The sequence below is a fragment of the Pinus tabuliformis genome, chromosome Q, assembly GCF_031772625.1.
Source record: "Pinus tabuliformis cultivar Carrire ecotype Pingquan chromosome Q, CPIR1, whole genome shotgun sequence".
Lineage (NCBI taxonomy): Eukaryota > Viridiplantae > Streptophyta > Pinopsida > Pinales > Pinaceae > Pinus > Pinus tabuliformis.
The window spans coordinates 207,610,886-207,634,364 of record NC_142296.1 but is presented as its reverse complement, the minus strand read 5'-3'; positions in this window follow the sequence as shown (position 1 = coordinate 207,634,364).

The following is a 23,479-nucleotide window of genomic DNA, read 5'->3' as shown; positions in this document are numbered from 1 at the left end:
CTGAACGCTTAGTCTCCTGAAAGTCCGGAAAATTGCAGAAAAAAGTGTTAAAGGCTAAAAGCAAAACTCGAGTTCTAAAGACAATGGTATTTATCAGGGATATCCTTAAGTGTTATGTAAATTTATCCCAAATGCACAACATCTACAGACCAGCCGGAGGCAAAAGGCTGAAGAAAGAGTAGAGTCCATCAAGAGGTTAACCAAGTTGAATTGGGATTCTTACTGGCAGTACTTGGTTAAACCACATATTCAATGCATGACTCTCAAATGCCTTACTAACTCTACCGAGAAGATAGCGCCAGCGCTTTCCTATTATGTTTTTACAAGACAACTAAAGTCGGAGGTCGGCCAACCAACTCTCCTCAAGCTGATGTTGAATGCTTGCGACCACAAAGAATGAATACATAGATAGTAATTTCCAGATTCAGTTTTAGTTTAGTTTTAGTTTTATTTTTGCCTTAGATGAGGATGGTCATTTAAACCGCCTCCTATATTTTTGTAATAAACTATTTTTAGGATTTAGCTAGTAGTATTTCAACCCTTCTCATGCATTTAGAGAAGGGCCCTTAAATTTGTCAAAAACGTTTCCTCAGAACATGCACTTCTGCACCCTCAGAGGAGGTTTTGATGAATGAATGGAACAAGGTTTATTGATATCTGTGTTTAACATCTGCTACTGAAATTGCACTTTTGTACTCTTAGTAGATGTTGAACTAAGAAGAGATAGATCATTATTGTTGAAGCTCATGAGTAGAACTTGTTATCAATGGTACTTTTATCTTGTAACGATTTCTGCCTATGTGTTTAAGTGATATTTATTCTTAGTTATTTAAATATGAATGCCTGAATGCTTGAGTTATCATTTTGAACTTTTGTATGGTGATGGCTATTATATTTGTGCTTAATATATGAATGACTTGTTATGCGATATGTTTTTCACAACTGTTCGGCTAACTTTTTATATGAAATAGTTCATCCTTATTGAATTCTTTTCTTATAGCGATTGAATGATCTTTATTACCAATTGCTGTTAGAAATTATTTTAGATTGCATAATTGAAAGATTAAATCCCAGGTTAGTTTTATAATTAGATATTTCTATTTATTAGAATACAAATTGCATGTTATTAGATTAGATTTAGAATAAAAGCGTTTTACTTAGGAATTATTAGGAAATAAATATCAATTCTCAACACACACACACACATAAATTGGGAAACTGGTCCCATATCCCCAGTCGGACCCACCATCCCAAACTGAAAAGAAGCTGCTTACCAAGGTCCAGACCGGGTGGGTATCCCCCTTGTTGTAGACCCGATTTTCAGGGCTTCAACATATTTGGCGCTAGAAGGAGGGCCCGAACTATGAATGGCTAGTAAATATAAATCTAAACACCATTCTGAGAGTAAATCACACTCAACATCTCCCTTGACTTCTCCATCGCACTAAGAATCTTTAAATATTGAGCGAGAAGTCGATAAAACAACAACCACTGCCACAAACCTGAACATTTCAGAGAAATCGACTATTGAACCTCCTAAAGTTGAATCATTGATCCATAAACTTAAGCGATTTTCTATATCACCCCAGAAATCTGAAATATCTCAAGGTAGTGTGACTTCGCAATATAACCCTTCTCATCCTCTTAACAGATTGCAGAGTGAAAAGTTTGGTATCAAACCAACTGAATTACTTCTACCTAAAAGGAAAAGGGCAAGGAAATCACCTAAAGGGTCTGATAGCGAGACTCTTTCATCATCATCATCCATCTCAACCTCTCCATTGCAAAGTCAACCATCCACTCCTCCACTTCAAATTATTGTCCAACATACTCTTGGAACTTCAACATCTCCTTCACAATCATCTGGAACTATAATATCCTCATCTTCCCAACCGCAAGGAACATCTTCTGCACTCTCTTCTATTAGTAGTTCAACGATGGCCCAAAATCCATGGAATAACCCAGGGGCAATGTTAATGCCTGCGCCCTTGAGTCAATTACCGGCCCATCCTGAAAAATGGCTACCTAAGTTTAATCCTAAAGCAGGCATGCTAGCAGAAGAACACATCAATAACTTTATGTTATCCATAAATCTTAATGGAGTTACTAATGAAGATGTTGTTGTCCGGCTCTTCCCTTACACTTTGCAAGGAGCAGCTGGATCCTGGTATTTTTCATTACCATCTGGATCTATCACTAGTTGGGATATTTTCCAAGAACAATTCCTGACTAAGTTCGATGATGATAGGTCTACTGCGACATTGATCAATGACCTGTCAAATCTTAAGACCGAAACAAGAGAACCTATCAAGGATCTTAACTCGCATTTCAACAAACTTTTGAATAGGATTCCTGTCGCTTCCAAGCCTAGTGAAGAAGTTCGAAGTGAATGGTACATATCTACGCTACCATCAAACATAGCGATCTTTTTCGATAGGGCTGCCAAAACCACTTTGGCCGATAATATGAAAGAAGCAATAGCGGTAGAAAAATGTATCATAGCCCTAGAGAAGAAAAACGTTGTTGACGAACGAAAATCAAAGAAGGTCACTTTTAAAGAAGATCCCAAGAAAAAACAACCAAAGGACAAATTCGATTTAGAAGGATTGCAGAAAGTTTTGAAAAACATGTCTAACAAGATGGTTGATATTAAGAAACAAGTAGCAGAGACTTCTTCTAAAAACCCTCACAAGCCTTATAGAAGAAATCCTTCAACTAATTCAAAGCCTCCTAATGCTATTATAAATGCAGAATCAGAAGAAGAAGAAGAGGAAGTTTCCAATGAAGATCCCACTGATGAAGAAGAAGTTGTAGAAGTGCAGGGAATGTGGGACTTCATTCTCCTTGACGAAGAGGATGAATAGGCATCACCGATTAGTACCAAAAGTAGAAATCAACTCGATCCTCCACAACCAAATCCTAAACAGAAGAGCGCAAGCTAAATATCTAAAGATAAATTTGCAGGTAAGAAAACGTCACCCAAAGCGACTCAAACAAGCCCAGTCCAATCCGATTCACCAACTCCATCCAAAACATTGATAGTTTCTGATGAACTAGAGTATAATATCATAGAAGACATGAAGAATACTAGGGCTAATATTACCTTTCATGAATTGAGAAAATTAAAACATCAACAAAAGCTCCTTTTGAAAGAATTACACGCGATACCTGTTGCACCTCTGCCCGCCGCTATAATCTCACAAGCTTCCCATGAGATGGGAAGACCTCCAACTAATGTGATTAATAAAGTTGATCCAAACGATATTGCTTTAATTGGAGGTAGGTCCAGATCTCATACTCCCCATTTCTTCTTACTTATGAAGTTTTCAACAAAAACGTGCATAATTGTTTAGTAGATTCAGGAGCTTCATCTAATATCTTGCCTAAATCGATATGTGCAAAGTGAAAAGTTCAACCACAAAAGTCTGCAATATGTATAGTTAAGCTGGATCGGTTGCAGGTTGAAGTGATCGGTGAACTAAATTAGGTTACCATAAGGCTGCCATCGAATCCAAAGGTATGTCAAGTTATTGATATTCTAGTTACAGACATTCCAGAATTTTATGGTTTAATTCTTAGTAGGGATTGGTCTGAAAATCTTCATGGATACTTTGCTACCGATTGGTCACATATGTGGCTCCCTTACAATGGTAAACCGAATCAGATAAAGGTTGAGCGAGAAAGACATCAAAAATACATAGCAATGCAATTGGAAAGAGAAAATGAACCTGTAGCATACAGTAACAATATAATTGGCAACTATTTTGTTGATTCTTTCTTAGGAAATTTTAATGCTCATAATTTGCCTTACTTAGAACATTCTGTTTTATCTCAAATAGAAAACTTTTCCCAAATAGATAGTTCTAAATGTACTAATTTTATAGATAGTCCTGTAAATAAATATTTATTTTGGAAATTATTTTTTGACGATTCAAAGTCTAACGATGGAGCAGGAGTAGGATGCGTGTTAGTTAGTCCAGAGGGAAACAAAACTATGCTAACTTGTAGACTGGAATTCGATTGCACCAATAACACTGCAAAGTACGAGGCCTTAGTCGAAGGATTATACAAGGCAATCGGATTAAACATCAAGTATCTACAAGTCTTCGGAGATTCTAAAATTGTAATTAGACAGGTACGAAATATTATACATTGCCTATCAGGTCATTTAAAGCATTGTCAATCTTTACTGCAAGATCTGACTGAACATTTTATAGCATTCAATATTTCATCAATTCCCAGAATCCAAAATGCTAGTGCTGACCTCTTGGAAAACGTAGCTTCCAAGCTCATTCCCTCAAAAGACTATAGCCCAGATAGATTTTCAATCGAATTAATCTTTAGACCCTCAATTCCTGACAATGTTACAAACTAGAGAATTTTCAACGATGATCCTGATATTGTAAGCTTCCTCACATCAGAGGGATCTTACACTAATCAGATAATTGACGAGGACCAACATGACAAACAGTTGCAACAAGAAAGCACTAATAATGCTATGCCAAAATCAGTAGTCAAGTTGGAAGACCTATATGATTTGAAAGACCGATTCAAGAGATCTACCAATTCAAAACTTCAGAGTTCAACTCTGAACTATGAATTAGTAAATCTAGGAACTGATACCAAGCCGTAGAATATCAACTTAGGTCTTGGCCTAACCCAAGAAGAAAGATTAGCTTATATTCATCTCTTGAAACAATACAAAAGTGTCTTTGCCTGGAACTACAATGATCTAAAGACTTATGACACTTCTATCATCCAGCATACTATCCCAATGATAACCGATGAAAAACCCATCCAACAAAAGCTAAGGAAGATCCATCCTAATCTGGAAAGCCAGATTAAGTCTGAGCTCAAAAAATTATTGAAAGCCAAAATTATTTTTCTCGTTCGACATTCTAGATTTGTTTCTAACTTAGTTCCCGTCAGAAAGAAAAATGGAGACATTAGAATTTGTATTGACTTTCGAAACCTGAACAAAGCCTGCGAAAAGGATAATTTTCCCCTACCTCCCATGGAGCAAATATTGCAAGCAGTTCTAGGATCAGAATTAATTTCCTTTTTGGATGGTTTCTCCGGCTACAACCAAGTTTTGGTCCATCCCGATGATCAATTAAAAACTACATTCAGAACCAAATGGGGTACTTACGCATATCAAAAGATGCCTTTTGGTCTGATCAATGCTGGTGCCACATTTCAAAGGGCCATGGACATCGCATTTAAGGGACTAGTAAACAAATCATTAGCAATCTACTTAGATGATAGAACTATATACTCTAAGAAATGTGGTAATCATCTCAAAGACTTAAAGCAAATATTCCAACGTTGCCAAAGGTATGGGATTTCACTTAATCCAAAAAAGTCCTTTTTTGCATTAAGTGAAGGAAAACTTCTTGGATTTATAGTGTCAAAATCTGGAATCCATATTGATCCCGATAGAATTAAGGAGATTTCTGAAATACCCTTGCCTCACAACAAGAAAGCCATGCAATCCTTCCTTGGCCAAATTAATTTTGTTAAGAGGTTTGTTCCAGACTTCTCAAGGATTGTATCTCCCTTACAAGCAATGATTAAAAAGAATTCAATCTTCAAATGGGGCCAAGAAGAATATGAAGCATTCAATCTGATTAAGCAAGCAATTGTAAATGCCCCATCTTTAGCAACTCTAAATTTTTCCGATCCTTTCATTTTGTATACATTTACCTCTGGTAGATCATATGCTGCGATATTCACTCAAGCAAATCAAGATAAGGCAGAAGCCCCAGTTGCCTTATTCAATTCAAATCTACAAGGGGCCGAATTAAATTATTATGACGTCAAGAAACAAGCGTATGCTATTTTCAAAGCGATCAGGCACTTTAGACCCTTTCTGCTTAAAACCCATACAAAGATCATAGTACCATTTCCAACGATAAGAAATCTCTTAGTACAGAAAGACATGGGTGAGAAAAGAGCAAATTGGGTTACTGCCTTACAAGAGTACGACACTGGAATTAGACTGGCAAATATTGTAAAAGGTCAAGGCTTTTGCAAAATGCTGGCCGGAGCATCGCTTATTTCTGAAATACCACCTTCAAAAGTACAAATGTATGAGGTAAGCCTAAACGATATTGATTCATTATATGATGATATCATATTTTATCTTAAGAACGGATATGCTCCTTCAAACCTGGATTATACAAAGAAAAGAGCTCTAAGATTGAAAGCTAAGCAATATCAACTTGTAAATGATGTACTTTTTAGGATGAATTATGATTCTATTCTACTTCGATGTCTTGAGAAATCTGAAGCTGAAAAAGTGTTGCAGGAACTCCATGATGGACCGGCAAGTGGACATTATGCTAGAGATGCTACAACACATAAGATCTTGCGCGCAGGGTACTATTGGCCTACACTATTTAAAGATGCGCATAGCTATGTAAGGAAATGTCAAGTGTGTCAAACTACTACTGGGAGACAAAAGAAACCATTGTTACCTTTGCAACCAGTCAATATCGATGAACCCTTTGATCAATGGGGACTGGATATAATAGGTGAGATCATTCCTCACTCTTCTAAACAGCATAGGTATATCCTTACAGCTACAGATTATTTTACTAAATGGGTAGAATTCGTTCCTCTCAAGACAGCTAATGCTAAACACATCATCGATTTCATAGATCAGTTCATAATCACCAGGTTTGGTTTACCCTTTGCTTTAATGTTTTACAATGCATCGTACTTTTCTGGCAATGCTATGACTGAATTTGCACTCAAAATAGGTTTTAAACTTAAATAATCTACCAATTATTACCCACAGGGGAATGGGTTAGCTAAATCAACAAATAAAAATTTGATCAGAATCATTAAGCAAACCATCGACCAAAATCATAAGAATTGGCACAAAGCTTTGATGTATGCTTTATGGGCAGATCGAATAACGTAGAAAGCTTCCATTGGAACTTCTCCCTTTAATTTATTTTATGGGAAAGAAGTGGTTCTCCCAACTCATCTAGCAATTCCCTCTTTGGTCTTAGTTCAATTTATTGATGAGACACCAACTTCATCCTTACAGCTAAGAAAACTGCAAATCCTTAAGCTAGAAGAGCAATGAGAGAAGGCTAAAATAACTCATGCTCACCATCAAGCATTAGTAAAAGCTTCTTTTGATTCAAACATGGTATCTAGAAAGGACTTTCAAATTGGAGATTTAGTTTTAAAATGGGATAAGGCTCACGAAGAAAAAGGCAAACATACGAAGTTCCAACAAATGTGGCTTGGCCCATTCCAAATTGCGGAAATCATAGGTCCATCCACTTTTATGTTGCAGGATTTAACAAGGAAAAGAGAATCTTTACCTGTTAACGGGCAGATCCTTAAAAAATACTTTCCATAGAAGATTATCTTCTTATTTTCGTAGATTAGTTTTTCCTTTTATTTTGATAATAAAACCAGTTGTAAATGGTTACGTTTGGAATTCATGAAAAAGACTAGTATTTCTTTTAGATTTTGTTTTTCACTTGTATAAATAGAATTGATTTGGAAAATTGGTCATTACTATTGAAAGCTATAGTCAAAGGTTATAAGCTTGGAAATGGTACTAGTTTCAACTTTGTGAATTTTGATAAAAAACAACCTTTAGTTGGAATTTGTTTTATATCAGTCAATGAAAAGCATCAATAACAAAAACAAGGATTCTCTGTAGAAAATATCTTTCCAAAAACTCTATAATTGTCGTCCAGAGCTATTCTTAAGGAACCAATGACTTCCTCCCCACTGTGGAGCACTGGAAAGGTATGTTTTTGACGAACAATTTAGTAACTTTTCAGTAACAATTGTAACCCTTTCTGCATAATGAGCTTAAAGAAATAAAGAATTTTAATAGAATGTGTGAGAATTAGCATGGAAAACTTAATCACTGATAATTGTTATTTTTCCATGCAGGAAAGGGTGGAAAAGAAGGATTGCCATTCGAAAGGAAAAGACAAAGAAGCAACAATTGCTGTCCCTTTAGGAGGGAACCAGATGCGAACAAGATCGAACAGATCGAAGCAAGATGGCCCTGGAAAGGAAGAAGGATTATCGACTCGGCGGAGCAGGGGAGAAAAGTAAAGGATTAATGGCTTGGCGAATCCCTCAGGATCTTTGATCCTGAGGGATCGCTGTTTTGCTTATTTTTGTTACCTAGATACCTCCGCCGTTACTCTTATAAAAAGGGACAGCAGCGTTAAGCAAGAGGACTTTTTGTTCATATATGTAACTGAGAATTCCATATTCAACTTTGATCATCGACTCTCACTAAGACTTGTTTTGTTGTACATTTGTTGATGTTTTAATACAAAAGACTTGGTGTTTATTTCATCTCTGCATCTGGAGTAATCTAAGGCAGTGTGTCGTTAGAAGCTAAGGGCCCGGCTCCGAAGGACACTTGCTTTTGTATCATTATAATTTGGCTTCTGTGTGATTTGTTTAGCTTTACAGTTCGGTAATCTGATATGTTTTTCATATGCTATTCCATGCTCTATTACAATCAATTCATTAATGGTTTCTGTTAAGAAGATTTATATCATGACTCTGTATTGCGTAAGTGAATTTCTTCAGAGTTGATTACATGTTAGCAGTCTAAGCCAACTGTTTCTGTTACAGAGCCTTCATATTGAATATTGTTGTATTGGATTCATTTGAAATCTCAGTTATTGGAATCTGGAAGTAATATTATTCTATCTGGAAACATAGTCATATTCTCTTTAATCATCAGATTGCTATAATAAGTGTGTGGTGTATATACATTTGATGATTGTTGTTCCATAATTCATTTGTGAATATTGTTCCATAAAGTATAATTCATTGAAGTTGCTTTAGAGAGAAGATTTCTATTTGATTGCAGGATGTGAGTTTAATTCAATAGAGCAAGCGTAGTCTGACTCGCGAGATTTAGTTTATTGGACTGTTGTTCCATTTCTTGCTGTTCCATTTATTGCTGTTCCATTTCAGATTTGCTGTTCCATTTCCTGTTTGTTGTTTCATTTTACTTTCTGCCGATTTCAGTTACTTGCATTTACTGTTTTGGTGTGAGAGAAGGTCTAAGGCTGTAGTGAGCCTCAGCAAGTCGCTGCCTAGCTCCCAGACCTATGGTCCATGCTCTAATTTCCTTTCCATCAGTTTCTAGAGGGATGGGTTATCGCTTCCGTACCCTTGACTGATAAACTGCGCTGTGTGATTTTTAAAAGCAATTTAGTCATAGGTTTAGCAGCCATTTACTCTTGTATTTTCTAGACACTGTACTACTAAGCATTACTTTGATGAATAGCCTCGGATTGAGCTACTCTTTGCAATAACAAAGCGTTCCCAGATTGACTTATTAATGTAGCATAACTAGAGGTGAAAGAGACCCTTGTTACAGCTCTACATTTTGGCGTCGTTGCCGGGGAAAGAGTACAGCCATTTGTCTTTTACAGAGTAGTGTACGAGTCTGCTAGGGGAGAGTTGGATTTTAAAAACGGAAGGTAAGAACCTGCGTACGGAGCATGTAAAAGCCCTACTCCATCGTCCGCTTTCTTGACAGAATTGTGGGTTGAATAGAATTTGGTAGTTTATAGAGTGTATGACTAAGCAGAAAAAACCAAAAAAAATTATCAAACCTCCGTTCAAACCCGAAAAAGCCAAAGGGCCGGTGACCCTTGGCCGAACAACCTTCATAGACGAAATCTATAAGAAAACTGAATCTCAGCCATCAGTAGGGTTTAGGAAAACCAATTCTAAACAATCTACTAGCTCCCTTCAGGCCGCAGGATCACCATCTGTAGCCTTTGCTGAGGTGCATAGTCAGACTGATGAACAGGACTTTCAAGAAATTGAAAATTCTATTCCAGAACGACTGCAGGAAGGGAATCTAAGCAATCTTTGTGAAGGAGAAGGGGAAACAGGAGAAGTTGAGGAGCCAAAATCTCCTCCTAGGATAATTCATCCATTAAAAAGCCCAGATAAAGGAAGCGCTGTAAAAGTCACTGTTGAAGGGATTCAATCTCCTCAAGCAACAGGGACTCTCGTTATTCCAGATAAAGGAAGTACTATTAAAACAATCCCTGTTAAGACCGTTCCTTCTCCGCCTAGGAATACCCTCTTAGAAATCCCGCAAGGTTACTGGCACATATTCGATCCCATGGCACAGAATCAGCCAAACACTCAAACTTCTACATTACAATATCCTATAGTGGATTCCGCAGCAAATGCTCCTACGAAAGCAATTCCCCTTCAACACATTCCTACATTTCATGGACTTACATCAGAGGATCCTGATGCATTCTTATTTGAATTTGATGTATTATGCAGGGGATATGATTACACCACTGACCCCCAGAAATTAAAGTTGTTCCCCTCCACTTTGAAAGGAGCAGCTTTAAGATGGTTTATGGGTTTAGGTGGTGGGGTTATAAATAACTGGGAGTAGATGAAAGAATCGTTCCTAAAGAAATATCAAGATTATTGTAGGTCTAGAGAACTAAAAGATGAAATATTTCAGATGACAGCCAGACCAAACGAAACACTAGAAGAATGTGTAGAACGTTTTCAGTATAATTTGCAGAGATCTCCATATGCATCACTACCTCTGCCCGATAATGTGTTAAAAACAGCATTGATTAGAGGCATGAAGGAACAATGGATTGAAACATTAAATATCATGGGAAAAGGGGATATTTATCAAGAAAATTTTGCTGACATCATTGATTTATGTATCAGGAGCTCGAGAGGTAGCACGAGGATAAAGCCAACAGAATATGATCGGTTTGTCAGAGATAACAAAATACCAACAGAAGGAGTAACACGTGTAGAACTTGGGAATTTGTTAGAAAATTTTAAAACTGATATCCTGGGGACATTGACTACACAACTTGATATTGTGCATGCTAAACAGAAGCAGATAGAGGCAGAACAGAATTTGGCGATCTTCTGCCCCCAATGCAGAAGAAAACATAGCCACAAGGAATGTCCGTTGGATGCAGTTCAAACATGTGCTATCTGTACAAAAGATCATCTGACTGAAATTTGCCCCTCACTTCCTGGATTGAAAGCAGTATATAAGGAAGCAGAAGAAGAGCCAGAACCAGCATACTTCGTTAACCAGCGTCGCCAGTGGCAACCAAGGCAATCAGGTATGTTTTCAGATCCAACTTCTTCTTTTCAGCCTCCACAATATAACGCTCAGCAATATAGTATGTGGCAAAACCAATCTCAACCTCCATTTCCGAACGGGTCATCACCACCATTTCCTTCTTCAAATCCATGGATGAATCAGCCAAGCCAATTTGGTTGGCCGAATTTTCCTTACGCCCCACCATATTGGCAGAATAGCTCATACCCTCCGCAATGGACCCCCCCTACTTCACAAGTTCACCCTGGCAGAAAAATTGGCCAAAATCGACATATCAACCAACAAGAACTATTCCGCTCCCTCAACCGACTCTGCCAGCTTTGCAACAAAATCCCCAGTCTAATCTGAGACCGCAACTCCCAACCCAACCCAATCCTAATCCTAATAACAGGGCGGTCCAATCCCTCCAAATTACAGAATTAGCATAAATCGGACCTGAATTAAGGGAGTGCAATGATCTTCAGTTAAGATCTGGACGTATAATAGAAACAGAGGGAGATAAAACAGTTCACATTGAAGATCAGTTACCAATAGAACAGCCGTTACAACAAGAGGGTGCAAATAAGGAGCAGACTCATCATCAAGCAAATACACCCTCTCCTCCCTTCCCAGAACGATTAGTCATACCACGACCTGTACAACATCCAGACTTTGACATTCTGGGAGAGTTACAAAACCTGTACATACGAATTCCTTTCCTCCAAGCCATTCAAGACATCCCTATATATGCAAAAACTATAAAAGAATTGTGCATAAAAAAACCAAGGAGGAATATAACCACTAACCCAAGAGTCCAAGTAGTCGGTACTTTATCTGACCTGTTATCAGGAGCACCTATTAAATATAAGGATCCAGGAAATCCAATCGTAACTGTCCAAATCTATGGCCAGACCCTGACTAATGCTTTTGTTGATTTAGGAGCTGCAATTAATATTTTGACAACTTCTACTTGCCAAAAGCTCGGTATTACATCGGTAGAACCCACCTCTACTTTGTTAGAATTGGCAGACCGATCAGTAGTTCGACCAGAAGGAACTCTATATGATGTCATGGTCTCTATAGATTCTTGGGAATACCCAACTGATTTCCTGGTAATTAATCCAAAAACCCGACTGGATGGACACCCGCTAATTTTAGGTAGACCTTGGCTTGCTACCGCCGATGCTTACATTGGTTGTCGGCAGGGGAATATGACCATAACCAGAGGACCAGATATTAAAAACCTAGTCCTATACCCTCCAGCACAGCCAAGTTTGACAATGATAAAAACTAACCAGCACCCTGTATCATACCTTACTGACAATATCAGATCACCATTGACTATACAGAGGGCCCTAGACTTTAAAGACCATACAGAAGATGATGCCATCAATAACTTTGTTAGTCAAACTGAATCTAGACCTCATGCACAGTGTTTTATGATAGAAGTTGCATTCGAGAACGAACTAGAAGAAGATCCCTTGAAAGATACACATGACCAAACGATACCTGTAACTTCTGTTGCCAATAGTAAAGCAGTGGAAATCGAACCGGGAAAAACGCTTAACATCAATGCCAACCTTACACCGGATCAAGAAATAAAACTCATCCACCTGTTACGGAAGAATCAAGAAGCATTTGCGTGGGATTACCCCGATATGAAAGGGATTGACCCCCAATTATGCACCCACCATATTTATATAGAAAAAGATGCAAGACCTGTTCACCAACCACAAAGAAGACTCAACCCCCACCTAAAAGATGTTGTAAAAGCAGAACTTCAAAAGCTTTTAGATGTTAATTTTATCTATCCTATTTCTGATAGTAAGTGGGTCTCTCCACTTGTGGTTGTACCCAAGAAGAATGGGAAATGGAGGATTTGCGTGGATTATAGAGAGCTAAACAAAGCCACACAAAAAGACCATTTTCCCCTCCCATTCATAGACCAAGTATTGGACACGCTAGCAGGAAAGAAATTCTTTTCTTTCCTGGATGGCTTCAGTGAATACAATCAGATTCAGATTGCCCCTGAAGACCAAGATAAAACTACCTTTATTTGTCCTTGGGGAACGTTCGCCTATAGAGTTCTACCCTTTGGCCTATGTAATGCTCCTGCCACATTCCAAAGGGCCATTCTTAGCATCTTTGCAGATTTAATAAATGATGGGCTTGAAGTATACATGGATGACTTTACACCATACGAAGATGACTTTGATCCAGCTCTGGACACCCTAGAAAAGGTCCTACAGCGTTGTATTGATACCAGACTTTGTCTAAGCCACGAAAAATGTTATATGATGATGACTGAGGGACTCATTCTCGGACATTTCATCTCAGCAGCTGGAATTCAAGTAGATCCGGCCAAAATTCAAATTTTGTTGCTTATCCCCACCCCCACTACTCAAACAGAGGTACGCAGCTTTCTTGGATTTTCTGGGTATTACAGACGATTTCTAGAACATTATTCACACATTGCTGCACCTTTATATGCATTAACTGGTAATGTTGATTTCATGTGGACAGAAAAATGCGACCGCGCTTTCCAGGATTTAAAGAAGCTTGTATCAACAGCCCCAGTCCTTCGAGGACCAAACTGGAATTTGCCGTTCCAAATCTCATCTGATGCCTCAGACACAGCAATCGGTGCAGTCCTGGGGCAGGAGGAGGATAGAAAACCATACTCTATTTATTATATCAGCAAAAATTTATCCCCTGCTGAATTAAATTACACTGTCACCGAAAAGGAATTCCTCGATGTAATACATGCTGTCAATAAATTTAGACATTATATTACAGGCTATCTCGTTGTTTTATATACAGATCATTCTGCTATTAAATATTTAGCAAATAAGCCTGTTACAAATGCTAGAATAACGAGATATTTGATCTTATTGCAGGAGTTCGATATCACAATCAAAGATAGACCCGGCAAGGAGAACCCTGTAGCCGATTTTCTCTCACGAATACCAAAATCAATTGACGCAGCAACAGTAGAAGACCAATTTCCTGATGAGCACCTGTTTGTTGTTGCTGTTCAAACACCCTGGTATGCTGATGTTGCCAGCTACCTTGCAGTAGGTAAGCTACCAAAACACTTAACCCCTAATGAACGTAAGCAGATCGTTCAGAAGAGTACTCGATTTTCGTGGATCGGGGGTTATTTGCACACAGGGGCAGACATGCAAATTAGAAGGTGTATCCGAGAAGATGAAATTTTCAACATCTTAAAAGCTTGTCATAATGGACAATGTGGGGGACACTTTGCCGAGAAATGAACAGCACATAAAGTATTGCAGACGGGATACTACTGGCCTACAATCTTTAAGGATTCAAAGAAATTTGTTCAAGCGTGTGACAGCTGCCAGCGAGCAGGACGACCTGGTCAAGCCGACGAAATGCCTCTGAGGCCACAATTAGTGATTGAACCATTTGAACGATGGGCTCTTGACTTCGTTGGACCTATCAACCCATCATCAAATCAGAGAACATATATTTTGGTAGCCACAGAATATGTTACCAAATGGGTTGAGGCCGAATCGTTACCTAGAGCTACAGAAGATTCAGTAATACAGTTCCTGTTCCATTTGTTTGTACGATATGGTCTTTCGAGAGAAATAATCACAGATGGAGGACCACAATTTGTCGGAAATAAATTAGCTGCAACACTTGACAATTATCACGTCCAGCACAAAATTACTACCACATATCACCCGCAGGCGAATGGGCAAGTAGAAAGTAGCAATAAGGTAATAGAATCAATCTTAACAAAACCATTGCTTCACATAGGCGTGATTGGGCCGCCCGACTACCTGAAGCACTCTGGGCCTATAGAACCACCTGGAGAAGCACCACTGGTTATTCACCCTATCAATTAGTGTTTGGGAAACAACCTATTTTCCCCATAGAATTCGAAATCCAAACACTACGAACTGCACAGGAAGTTGGCCTAGATTTAAGTGAGGCACAAATCAATCGACTACAACAGATTAATGAACTGGACGAAATAAGGCTCTCTGCATTACAAAACACAGCACTTATTCAGCAGCAGCAAGCTAAATGGCATGATGCACTTATTAAGAATAAAGTCTTTCATGAAGGAGACTGGGCTCTGTTATATGACTCACGGTTTCAGGATTTCCCAGGGAAACTGCAGACTCGTTGGTTGGGGCCATACGAAATCTAGAAAGTACATGATAATGGGACCCTTACCCTCGTCACAATCGATGGTTCTGGATATGCATTCAAGGTAAATGGCCACCGAGTTCGTCTCTATCGCAAGCCACTCACTAGGGAATCCTTCTGTGAGCAGCTACGTCAAGACACCGACATGGAAATTTTAGGAGAGGAAGTAAAACCTTCCTCACCTATAGTTCAGTAAGGAACGCATTTCTTTTTTTGACCTGTACATAAGTTCTTGTATATACGTCTTCTTAATATTTCTTTGATCTTTCTTTCTTAAGATTGCTTTCTACAGTCAGCGTGTTTTTGCTGTTCCTTTTCCAAAAAGGAACAGCAGTTGCTTGTTTCCGTGTTTTTGCTGTTCCTTTTTCAAAAGGAACAGCATTTCTGGGTTTTTGCTGTTCCTTTTCGAAAAGGAACAGCAGCGGCTTCATCGTGTTTTTGCTGTTCCTTTTTCAAAAAGGAACATCAGGTGTGAGTTTTTGCTGTTCCTTTTCCAAAGGAACAGCATTTTTGGGGTTTCGCTGTTCCTTTTCCAAAGGAACAGCAGTTGAGAGTTTTTGCTGTTCCTTTTCCAAAAGAAACAGCAGTTGCTTATTTTCATCTTTTTGCTGTTCCTTTCTCAAAAGGAACAGCATTTCGTGTTTTTGTTGTTCCTTTTTCAAAATGAACAGCATTTCGTATTTTTGTTGTTCCTTTTCCAAAAGGAACAGCAGTTGCTTATTTTCATCTTTTTGTTGTTCCTTTCTCAAAAGGAACAGCATTTCGTGTTTTTGCTATTCCTTTTTCAAAAGGAACAGCATTTCGCATTTTTGTTGTTCCTTTCCAAAAGGAACAGCAGTTGTTTATTTTCATCTTTTTGCTGTTCCTTTTCAAAAGGAACAGCAGTTGAGAATTTTTGCAGACAGCACTCATGATCTTAGGCTGTTTCTTCTCAAAGAACGACATCCCAACTATTTGCTTGCATGGATTCTTCTCTTTCAAAAGGAATACTATAGCCATATCCTTGCTCTCAGTGAAGATTCATATTAAGGATGCTTCATGCCTATGACCTCTCCAGTCTTTAAGATACAGCTATATACTTATGCAATGAACATCAATTACAACATGCCGAAGTCAGCAGATCATAAAATCGCTATCTTTATAGAGCCTAGTATTGATAAGAGGACAAAAGGAGGGACATACTTTACTTCTAATCACCATTGTCATTGACTTATTCCCATTGTCCTGGATTGGTTATCTTTATCATGGCGATCTCCTTAAAAATCTTTCTCTGATTATTACACAGGAATAAGAACAGAGGATTTATATCTTCTTGTTGGGATGATAAGACTTCTTCCACCATTCCCACTCTTAAGGAGTGTTGAACCACCCTTATGTGTAAATAAATAAGAAAAAGGTGCTTTGCAAAGAAAGAAATGATAATCAATATGGATTATTAATTGTCAAATGCAGGATAGGGGGTCTCATCAAGAGCCAGCCTACCATGATCATCAGGTTGGAAGCGAAGTGGCATTCCCAACATGGCCACCACACCAGGGATATGGTCCAAAGGTACACTAAATAAACAAATCTTGGAACAGGGGGTCTCATCACGAGCCGGCCTGCCCACGATTCGCACCCTCCTTGTGGATGGCATTATGGCTACCTAGTTACCAAGCCAGCATAATGGCCTGCGTTTTGACAAAACACTTTTTATACACATACAGGATCATGGTTCCACGGGTGAAATAAACAACTCTACCAAGGTTATGAATACCTGTCGGCAGCAGAGCTCTGTTAATGGTATCGAAGTCATAATAGTTACACCAACAGGGATGATATTAATACCTCTTCATCTCTTCTATCCTATGAATAATTCATATTTTATTTCCCGATGAACATATCGCACGAACACTCATTACTACCAATCATGGCAAGGGAACTGACAATGACTTCTGGGGATTTCGTACGATTGACAGACGTCCCATCCCCCGGCCTCGCATCATATTACGCAGGCTCTTATGTAAAACGCGATCCACCTTTTTGCCTCGATTTCGGTATTTCGTTGTCCATCTAAAACATGGCGTAATTCTATATGTTGTTCCTTTATGACTGGTTACATGATGGCTGCTGCTCCTCTATTTGACGGCTGGGGCAGCCTATCACATCGCGGGGGGGAAGGTAATCTCATTACTCCACGAGTTACGTGTCAGCACACCATTCGGGGTAGATAGTGTACGAAAGTATGGCATGGTTTAACGGTATGATAATTCTATTTTACGCAAAGTTGCCATCCGCAATCCATTTTTGCTGCATACTCTGTTTTTTCTCCGCAACGATCACCTTCTCTGCATCCCAAAACAGCACAGGCAGTTGTTGTTCCATTGAACATCCTTAGTAGCACCATGGGAGGAAAGGCAGTCCGAAGCGAACCTCAAGAATTGACAGTCTCTGCTGCTGCCCGGGAGATCCTGGAAAAGGCTGGATGGCTGAATTATTTCAGTCGCCTACAAGAATCAAACGAGACAGTGGCATTGGAATTTCTGCAAAACTTGCAGGAGGACCACTCCATAGTAAGAGAAAGGCGGATAGCGGTCACTGACGATGTAATTGCAGAAGTCTCAGGCCTGCCAGCCACCGGACCTGTATGGACGCTGAAGAAAGAAAGACTGCAGAAGATTATGGAGATTTTTCAGGACGAAGGCCAAAGCTTGACAGTAAAGGGGAAGGGAGTTCTGCCAGCAATGTTAGGAGAACCCTGGACCGAACTAGCAAGGATAGTACAGAGCTACATTATGTGTGAAGGAAGGAGGGACGTGGTAAGACCACGCCATCTTAAACTTTTAGCTGTTTTGAAAGAAAAATGTTCTGTAAATATGCCTGCACTTTTAAATTCACTACTACATGATGCGGCCCGAAGCCTGAAAACGACACAGCACGTAGAAGCAGTTGTTAGCCACCATAGACTGATTCGATTGATAGTGAGCCATAGTCTCACTCAACAGCAGAGCAGCTGGGAGGAGCTCATTGCATTGATTGAAGGGAAATTGCCTACACCATCCCCAAAACCTAAATCTTCCTCTAGCACACCGGAACGATCAGAGAAACGCAGAGAAGTGGCAGAAGGAAAACGTGTTGCTCTAAAACGAAAGCATTCTTTAAGTACACCGGAGCAACCAGAAAAACGTAGAGAAGTGATAGCAAAAAAACTTGTTGCTTGCACACCGGAACAACCAGAGAAACCAAGAAAGTCAGTCCAGCTAGCTCGAATTCGAGGGAGGCTGGAAAAGATTCGAGAAAGCACCAGCCAACCAATTGAGATCATAGACGAACCTCCAAAACCAGAAGAAGTACTTTCCGAAGAAAATGTTGGGCAATCTGGGGGTGAAGCTGAGCAAGCCAGAGGAGGAGGTGAGGAGAGAGAAGTGCACTCTGAAACAGAAGTGGAAGCTGAACGCCCTAAGGCAGTCACTGAACAGGACAATCGGGAGGAGAAAGTAATACAGCCAGAAAGCAGCCCACTGCGAGACCCTGTGGGCGAAGAAGAATTGGCCGCAATCCTGGCTAGTTTGGGGGAATATGGCCAACCCTCCAGCCCAGCAGGTCCTCCCAATGAACCTCCAGAGGTAGACATACCTGAGGGTTCACATGTAGAAAAGGAAGGAGAAGAAAACCCACCCATTCATGAGGAAGAAATAAGGGACACCAACCAAGAACAATCTTCTCCCAAGGCACCAGAAGAAACTCTAGATAGAATAGGAGCAGATTTAAGGGCCAGTCGCAAACCCGCTGCTGAAGCAAGGGAAATCAAGAAATTAAGGACTAAACAGCAGAGGTTACTAAACACTATAGCCCCGCTCCAACAGCAAATTCGGATTTTGAAAGCCAGTCTGAGGATAAAAAGGACCACAAGGAAAAGAAAGAGGACCACTGCAGCAAAATCCCGCAGAACAAGAAGACGAAGGACTTACAGTCGCACTGTTGGTCGAAACCCGATTGGAAGATCTGCTGCTGTTCCAAATGACACTGAGGAACAAACTGCTGTTCCAATTGTCACAGAAGAACAGACTGCTGTTCCAAACGACGCTGAGGGACAGACTGTTGTTCCAATTGACGATAAGGAACAGACTGTTGTTCCAATTGATAATGAAGAACAGACTGCCATTCCATTTGGGGCAGAGGGACAAGATGATGTTCCATTAATAGAGGAGCCACAGAAACCTTTCATTCGGGTTAAGAAAGAAAAGGAGAATAAGGAGATCCAAACAGAGGCACCGCCCTCAGGGGTGATCCGGGTTCTGAACTCCAAACAGCATAATAAAAAGGTTCAGGTAAAACTCCCGGCCTCTACGGCCCTATGGAAAAAGGATCCAAAAACACGAACCCTGCACAAGATGATGAAGCAAGCTCAGCAAGAAGCTGAACAGTTGAAGGAACAAACAGTCCCCCGGGAGAAATATGAAGAGTTGCAACAGCAACTTCGGGATATTAGTCAGTCCGAGAGCCAGGCCTTCGAAGGCTGGCAAAAGGAGCAAGAAAAGGTTGCAAATGTAACTCGTCGATTAGATATTGTTGTTAAGCAGATGGACACTGTGTGTTCTTCGTATAATGACGTTCTGGCCTGTAGGGCCCCTACTAGAAACTATGCTTTATTTTTGCTTGAACGATATTTACGATTAAAGATAAAAGCTGTCAGGGCAGGTGCCCCTATACAAATCAATACTGTTAATGATTTCATAGATTGTTGCAAGCATTATGGAGTTAAGGTTCAAAGGTTATTATGTGAATTTTACTTGCATAACCTCGTGCTAGACTAGGAAACTGATTTAAATCCTGGCCCTTTTGTTGGGGACATCCAATTGCAAGCCTTCGTTTCCTTCGGGGTTAATCAGCTAAAATGGCTCAGGGCTTATAACACTTTTCAAAGACAGGAAAATAGCCTAGACTTGTGGGTAAGAGCCGAGCCTAGATACCCAGTACTGTTATGGAGAGCACATAGGAACCTTATGAGAACCCCGGGTGTTATGGAGACATCAGGACCCATGCACGAGGACCTAATCCGACAAAATCTGGAATATTTTCTGACTATTAAAGACCTTGCCATCGATGCTGCAAAATTTCGATACCAGACTTCGAACCCAAACATCCAGCTCAGGGAACCATTCAGATATGAAAATTTTGAGCTAGCTGCCAGCCGATTGAACCTTTATGGCGAATGTATTTTGCAAGCAGGGCCATCCTGGTTAGGGTATCAATTTCGTAGTCCAATTATTTGGCACCCTGCACCTGGATATCAGGCCTTGTATGAAATGCCTGAAGGTCAAACAAATCAGTTCTTTGATGATCTAGTTGCTCATCACGGCTGTAGGCCTCCACACGAGGTTCCCTCTCTAGCCTATTCTCTTACCGCTTTGGATGTCAACTATAACGTTTTCATGAGGGCATGAAACAGGGTAAGCAGGGGGGTGTGTGGAGCACTGGAATGGTATGTTTTTGACGAACAATTTAGTAACTTTTCAGTAACAATTGTAACCCTTTCTGCATAATGAGCTTAAAGAAATAAAGAATTTTAATAGAATGTGTGAGAATTAGCATGGAAAACTTAATCGCTAATAATTGTTATTTTTCCATGCAGGAAAGGGTGGAAAAGAAGGATTTCCATTCGAAAGGAAAAGACAAAGAAGCAACAATTGTTGTCCCTTTAGGAGGGAACTGGATGCGAACAAGATCGAACAGATCGAAGCAAGACGGCCCTGGAAAGGAAGAAGGATTATCGACTCGGCGGAGAAGGGGAAGAAAAGTAAAGGATTAACGGCTTGGCGAATCCCTCAGGATCTTTGATCCTGAGGGATCGCTGTTTTGCTTATTTTTGTTACCTAGATACCTCCGCTGTTACTCTTATAAAAAGGGACAGCAGCGTTAAGCAAGAGGACTTTTTGTTCATATATGTAACTGAGAATTCCATATTCAACTTTGATCATCGACTCTCACTAAGACTTGTTTTGCTGTACATTTGTTGATGTTTTAATACAAAAGACTTGGTGTTTATTTCATCTCTGCGTCTGGAGTAATCTAAGGCAGTGTGACGTTGGAAGCTAAGGGCCCAGCTCCGAAGGACACTTGCTTTTGTATCATTATAATTTGGCTTCTGTGTGATTTGTTTAGCTTTACAGTTCGGTAATCTGATATGTTTTTCATATGCTATTCCATGCTCTGTTACAATCAATTCATTAATGGTTTCTGTTAAGAAGATTTATATCATGACTCTGTATTGCGTAAGTGAATTTCTTCAGAGTTGATTGCATGTTAGCAGTCTAAGCCAACTATTTCTGTTACAGAGCCTTCATATTGAATATTGCTGTATTGGATTCATTTGAAATCTCAGTTATTGGAATCTGCAAGTAATATTATTCTGTCTGGAAACATAGTCATATTCTCTTTAATCATCAGATTGCTATAATAAGTGTGTGGTGTATATACGTTTGATGATTGCTGTTCCATAATTCATTTGTGAATATTGTTCCATAAAGTATAATTCATTGAAGTTGCTTTAGAGAGAAGATTGCTATTTGATTGCAGGATGTGAGTTTAATTCAATAGAGCAAGCGTAGTCTGACTCGCGAGATTTAGTTTATTGGACATCTGTTCCATTTCTTGCTGTTCCATTTATTGTTGTTCCATTTCAGATTTGTTGTTCCATTTCCTGTTTTCTGTTTCATTTTACTTTCTGTCGATTTCAGTTACTTGCATTTACTGTTTTGGTGTGAGAGAAGGTCTAAGGCTGTAGTGAGCCTCAGCAAGTCGCTGCCTAGCTCCCAGACCTATGGTCCATGCTCTAATTTCCTTTCCATCAGTTTCTAGAGGGATGGGTTATCGCTTCCATACCCTTGACTGATAAACTGCGTTGTGTGATTTTTAAAAGCAATTTAGTCATAGGTTTAGCAGCCGTTTACTCTTGTATTTTCTAGACACTGTACTACTAAGCATTACTCTGATGAATAGCCTCGGATTGAGCTACTCTTTGCAATAACAAAGCGTTCCCGGATTGACTTATTAATGTAGCATAACTAGAGGTGAAAGAGACCCTTGTTACAGCTCTACACCCACCTAGAGAATTACGACCTTCAAGGAATAATCTAGCGATACACTTTAAACTTAAAGAATAAGAGGTCTCATCACGAGCCAACTTATCATGATCATAGATATTATAGCTTGCTGACTTTTCCAAAACTGCATACCAAAACAGGGCAATGACTCAAGTTTGTTGCAATCAAAAGACAAGGGGTCTCATCACGAGCCAGCTTGTTCAGAAAAGTTATAAATCAAGTGAGTGGCACTGTCATAATTTTGCTACCAAACCAAGGCAATGTTCTTTAAGAATTAAAAGAAAATGAAAGCAATAAGCGTGGATATGGATTTCTCTTTGAAAATCGTATATTTCTCCAAGTAGGATACAAGATCATTGTTGGGTAACAGGTAACCCTGTCGAGGATATGAACACCTGCTGGCAGCAGAGGCTCTACCTACGACAAATGAGCATATTTAAAACTGATTTACAGAGGAGACTTTGTTTTTATCTTCACAAACTAAGTAATGGCTGATGTAAATACAATGATTAGGAAGTAAATAATCAAAGTTAACATAGAAGAAACAAACTAGCAATAACAGCTGAAAGCATGATATACTTTATCTTTCTATAATAAAGTTTGATTTTCCAAAAAACCGTTCTGTTTTGGAAGTTTAGAAAATTCAAAAAAAATCAGAGATAACTGGTTCTTCCAACTGAATCGCCAATTGTTGTGGCTAGCAACAACCCCCCTTCTTATTTTAGTTTTGATATTAATACTAAATAAGTGGGGACCCTTCATCTAGAAAATAACAATAAATTAGAACTTGTATTTCCTTTTTTGAATAAATCTTACTATCATAAACTTAGGAGAATACCCACAAAATCCAAAAAGACTGAAGTTTTATGATGAGTTCGAATAAAATCTCTCTCAAAAAAGCATCACATCGCAAAAAGGAAATAACGACATCATATAAGCAAACTCCTAAAGATTGCGAAATCGCGATACAAGATCGCACACCGAAGGAACTCATCGCATCGCCGTTTTCATATGCCTCAAGGTAAAATACTTCAAAACCGGCGATATGCGATAATACGTCTCGCAAATCACATTTCACAGAAACACATGTTAATGAATGATT